At 40.6% G+C, this 6000-nt stretch overlaps 1 protein-coding gene across 1 annotated transcript in view; it reads right to left on the reverse strand.

Moving 5' to 3' along the window:
- cemip2 (cell migration inducing hyaluronidase 2) overlaps positions 1 to 5440 on the reverse strand; it is a 90863-nt gene extending 85423 nt beyond the window's left edge. The window contains exon 1 of the mRNA XM_068030589.1: positions 5014 to 5440. The gene's annotated coding sequence lies outside the window, so the exon portion shown is untranslated. The remainder of the gene's footprint in view (positions 1 to 5013) is intronic.
- Between the last annotated feature and the right edge of the window lie 560 nt (positions 5441 to 6000).

Raw genomic sequence — 6000 nt, forward strand, 5'->3', positions numbered from 1 at the left:
TTCTTCAGGAATTAGCAGGTATTTGGCCAAAGTATTCTTTTTTGTCTTTTTTGTTTGTAACAGATCTCTAAAGAGAAAATCTCTATTTGTTTAGTCAACCGGTATGTGGATGTGTGTGTGTGTGAGGGGCTAAGATAAAAGGGAACTTTCATATTTCAATCTGTGTGTTAATGCTTTGTTTTGTTACTGGGTATGTCTTGTTTTATAATAAACTAATAAGTTTGTTATTTATTAAAGAAACCTGGTTGGTGTATTTTATTCTGGGATAAAGAGTAAAGTATATGATTGACCAAATCAGTAACTGGGTAAACATTTAAATATACGTTGTGACCTGTGGAGAAGTGGAACTAGAAAAGACAGTGCACTCCTCCCACCTCAGTCATAACACCATATATGGGGAAGTTGCCTCCTAACATTCACTGTTAGGGATAATACAGTGTAAAATGAATAAGATGGTGTCAGGTTGGGAAGCTATAATCTTAAGGAAAGACAAGATACTGGGAGAATTTTGTTCATGCAGGGAATGGTTGAAGTGTGGATTGCTTTGCCGCTGGTTCAGGCAGAGACCATTGCATGTTTTGATAGAGGAGTGGATACATTTTGAGACAGGCATGGGACCATTGGGTGAGAGCAGAGCAGTGAGGTTAGTTTTAGGTTGCTAGAGCAAAAAGCTACCACAGATATGAAGGGCCAAACTAACCTCTCATGGGTGCTGGAAGCCTCTCATGTAAGGCTTTCCCATTTGTAAGAATTTCCATTTTGGAAATGGAAATCAGGCAGTTTCTATAATGGCAGTCATTACCAATGATATGAACAGAAAATTCTGGAAACACCCAGAAGGTCAGGCAGCATCTGTGGCGAGAGAAGCAAAACATTTCAGGTCGATGATCTTTCATCTGAAACCTCAACTCTGAATCTGTCCTCATAGATGCTGCCAGACCTGCTGGGTGTTTCCAGCATTTTCTGTTTTTATTACAGATTCCCAGCAGTTGCAGTATTTTGCGTTTTGCCAAAATACCAGTGGGTTATTTTGTTTGGAAGACTTAAGGTGAAATTAAAATTTAGATGCAAAATATAGGATAGAGAATGTGGGGGCAAGATGGATGTTAAAATGTTTTAACAACTTAAATGCATATTGTTTAATATTACGACAGTCAAGCTATTATTGATGATTCTTCAGTGCTTCACTGAAATATTAGAATTTGTTTTAGAGTCACAGAATTGAGCTGCAAATTTAAAGCGTTGACTTTCCCAGGGAATATGGAGTTCCCTGGACCTCTCAGCAGACTAATGGTTAATTGTTCTGATTCAGAACAACGTGCTTACAATGCTCCTGTTTGCACCATATTTAATCTCACCTCTCTTTATCCTCCATTACTGCAGCTGATCTGACAAATAGAAACAAAGGAAATGACCCATCACCTGCTTAAAAGAAACAAAACACTGTTGATATATGAGGGATTGAGGTGGTCTATCCATCAGACAATTCAAATAAAGGGACACAGGAATGAGAATAGGTCATTCAGCTCCTCCAGCCTGTTCGTTCATTCAATGAGATCATGGCTGATCTGTATTTTAATTACATCTACCCACCTTGGTTCCGTAACTTTGCCTAACAAAAATCTATCAATCTCAGGTTTGAAATTTTCAGTTGCGTCCCCAGCCTCAACAGTTTTTTGGGGGACAGAGTTCCAGATTTCCACTACACTTTGTGTGAAGAAGTGCTTCCTGACATCACCCCTGAGTGACCTCACTCTAACTGATGGGCAGGATGTGCTGGAAAGGCTGGCTATGCTTAGAATGGATAAGTAACCTTGTCCAGTTGGCTTGTATTCAGGTTATTAAAGGAGGTGGAAGTGGAGATAGCAGAAGGTTACGTCATAATCTTCCAAACTTCCCTAGATACGGGCTAGGTGCCAGACGATTGGAGAGTGGTAAATGTGACACCCTTATTCAAGAAAGGATGTAAGGACATTCCTAGGAACTACAGGCTGTTCAGTTTAACATCAGTGGTGGGTAAGCTTTTAGGGACAACAATCAGGGAAAAAAATCAGCAGGCACTTGGGGAGGTTTAAGTTATTTAAGGACAGCCAGCATAGATTTGTAAAAGGTAGTTCGTGTTTGACTAATCTAATTGAATTTTTTGATGAAATAACAGAGAAGGTTGATGAAGGGAATCCAATGGATGGTGTCTATATGGATTTTAAGAAAGCATTTGACAAAGTAGCACGTCAAAGACTGGTTAACAAAATTGAGGCTCATGAAATAGGAGTGTCAGTGTCATCTTGGAGAAAAAGTTGGCTTAAGAACAGAAAACAGTGAGTCATGGGAAATGATTGTTTTTCCAACTGGAGTATGGTACACAGTGGTGTTCTCCAAGATTCAGTGCTAGGACCACTGCATTTTTGATAGATATAAGTGTCTTGGATATTGGAATAGAGTACAATTTCAAAATTTGCCGATGATACCAAATTTGGAGGTGTGGCAAACAGTGAGGATGATATAAATCGACTGCAACAGGCCATAGATAGGCTAGCAGAATGAGCAGACGGGTGGCAGATGGAATTTAATACTAACAAGTGTGATGCACTCTGGCAGAAGGGCTAGGGAGAGGCCATATGGACTTAATAGCACAGTTCTAAAGAGTGTTCACAGATCTTTGAAAGTGGCAGGACATTGAGTGCAAAAGCAGGGAAGTTCTGCTGAACCTTTATAAAGCTTTAGTTAGGTCACAACGAGAGTATTGCATCCAGTTCTCATCACCACACTGTAGGAAGACTGTGTGGGTCCAGAGGAGATTTACCAGAATGGTTCCAGATATGGGGGATTTTAGTTACAAGGTTAGGTTGGAGAAGCTAGGATTGTTCTTGGAGCAAAGGAGATCGAGGAGAGATTTGATAGAGGTGTACAAGATTATGACAGGCTTAGATAAGTTTGACAAGGAAAAACTGTTCCCATTAACTGATGGTACAAGGATGAGGAGACACAGATTGAAGGTTTTGGGCAAGAGATGCAGGGGGAATGTGAGGAAGAACTTTTTTACGCAGCAAGTGGTAATGACCTAGAACTCGCTGCCTATGAGGGTGCTGGAACTGGAGACAATCAATGATTTCAAAAGGAAATTGGATGGGCACTTGAAAGAAATAAACTTGCAGGGCTACTGGCATCGAGTGGGAGAATGGGACTGACTAGATTGCTCTACAGAGAGCCAACATAGAGTCGAGGGGTTGAATGGCCTCCTTCTGCATCTTAATGACTCAATGACTTTAATTTTAAAGTTCTGCCCCCCCCCCCACCACCACCCCCACGCCCCCTGTTCTGGACTCCCCCTCCCCCTAACCAGAGGAAATAATTTCTCTCTATCTACTCTATGAAATCCTTTAATCATCTTAACATCCTCAATTAGATCATCCCTTAGTCTTCTATACTAGACGGAATACAAGTCTAGTCTATGCAACCGGCCCTCATAATTTAATCTTTTCGTATCATTCTGCTGAATATGCATTGCACTCCCTCCAAGGCCAGTATATCCTGCTCTATTAAGGAACTATTTGTACTACTAATTGTCTTACAATGTTACTTAATGTATTGAGCTTTGATTCCCCAACTAAAAAATATTTGAGAGATCAAGAGAATTTGATTAAAACACTGTTGGTTTCAAGTTCTAGCAAGCACCTCACGCAATAAAAGCAGATTTTGTTTTCATTCTAATAATTTCAGAAAACAAATGTATAGTCTTTTTTATGTATTATATAAATGTTACTTTTTAAACTGAGCTGGGAATGTATCACATGCAGTATCTATGTGGCAATGGGTAACATTGCCAATAGTTTCCTGGAAAACTTATTACAGTTGGACAATGAGACAGCAGGGAGTTGTGTAAATTACATAAGCCCAAAATCTCAAATTTGGGTGGGCTTTATTGTTACAGGCCAACAACAAAAAAAAATGGATTGCAGATTTATGTGGGTGGAAATCAGATTTTCTGTTGAAGAAACACAGGCAGAGTTTAATATATAAAAATCACAGAATCACAGAATTGTCACAGTGCAGAAGGAGGCCATTCGGCCCAGCATGTCTGCACTGGCTCTCCTAATGAGCAATTCACCTAGTGCCACTCGCCCGCCTTCTCCCCGTAATCCTGCACATTCTTCCTTTTCAGATAACAGTCTAATTCCCTTTTGAATGCTTCAGTTGAACCTGCCTCCACCACACTCTCAGGCAGTGCATTCCAGACCTTAACCACTCGCTGCGAGAAAAAGTTTTTCCTCGTGTCACTTTTGCTTCTTTTACCAATTACTTTAAATCTGTGCCCTCTCGTTCTTGATCCTTTCACGAGTGGGAACAGTTTCTCTCTATCTACTCTGTCCAGACCCCTAATGATTTTGAATACCTTTATCAAATCACCTCTCAGCCTTTTCTTCTCCAAGGAAAACAGTCCTAACTTCTCCAATCTATCTTCATAACTGAAGTTCCTCATCCCTGGAACCATTCGCGTGAATCTTTTCTGCACTCTCTCTAACACCGTCACCTCTTTCCTAAAGTGCAGCACCCGGAACTGGGCGCAGTACTCCAGCTGAAGCCGAACTTGTGTCTTATACGAGTGCAACATAACCTCCTTGCTGTTGTACTCTATGCCCTTATTAAAAGAGCCGATGATACTGTAGGCTTTATTAACCACTCTCTCATCCTGTCCTATAATTATTGCCAATGTTTCAACAACAACTTGCATTTTGTAGCACCTTTACTACAGTAAGGTCCTACACAGGACCGTTATCAAACATCGTTTGACACTGAGCCACATAAGGAGGTGTTAGGACAGATGACAAAAAGCTTGCCATGTATGCCACTAATATAATAAAAATGGCTTGTTTAAGATGACTTATTTGCCCAGGCAATTGCCAACAAGCCAGCAATTAAAAAAGAAGCTTTTACAAATGAAAAGAAATGAAACCAGAAGATCTTCATCTCCATTGAAGCATCAGAAAATACGTTTGCCATGCAAAGACTTACCTTAGGATCAGAGAGGGCTGTTCAGAGTTTGTGCGAGTTGACTTCAGGGCTTGAGTAGAGCAGACTGATCCTCAGGAGAAGGCAGTGAGAGTTCAGATTTGGCTTCCAACCCACTTCCTTCTGTGTTTCAATGAAAATAATTTAATCTCCTGCAACTGGCTGATTTAAAAGACTCAGCAAATCAAAATTGTGCTTTTTTTTTTGCCTCCTCAATTTAAAATGCTGTTATAAAGACTGTCTCACTTAATTTTAAATCATTGTAGCTCCTCACAACTTAACTGAGTTCAACTTCAGCAACTCTTTCAGGGAATAAAGCTTTCCCTCTCAGCAGCTTCTTGCTGCTTAAGCTGCAGGAACTTGTGCTGTTCTACTCATTGTTATCTGTTTCTTATGTAGGAGAAGGAGAGAAGACACTGTCCTGTGCTCCTCCTCCTTCTCTTGGATCTAGAGGAGAATTTTTCAGGGTGAATAATATCAAGTTGTTCCAACAGCTCCTGGTCTCTGTCAACAGGATCTTACTCCAGATAACATCCCCCTGACAGGGCACCTACTCAGGATGGAGTCCTGCATCGTACTAACGCTTCCTCTTGCAAACTATTTCCCCCACTAATCACAAAGCAAACACACTATATTGGCCATGAACTTTTTTTTTGTAAATAGTCATCCTGCAATTGCCTTAATCCTGTCATCATGTACCAGAACTAAGTGAGAATCAAATTAGCTGCAGATATAAATCTGGAATTAAACGCTAGTCTAATGTGACCATGAAACCATTGTCAATTGTTGTAAAAACCCATCTGGTTCACTACTGTCCTTTAGGGAAGGAAATCTGCTATCCTTGCCTGCTCTGGCCTACATATGACTCCAGACCCACAGCAATGTGGTTAACTCTTAAATGCCCTCTGAAATGGCCTAGTAAGCCACTGAGTTCAAGGGCAATTAGGGATGGGCAATAAATGCTGGCCTAGTCAGCAATGCCCACATCCC

Source organism: Heterodontus francisci, chromosome 4 (assembly GCF_036365525.1).
Source record: "Heterodontus francisci isolate sHetFra1 chromosome 4, sHetFra1.hap1, whole genome shotgun sequence".
Classification (NCBI taxonomy): Eukaryota; Metazoa; Chordata; class Chondrichthyes; order Heterodontiformes; family Heterodontidae; genus Heterodontus; species Heterodontus francisci.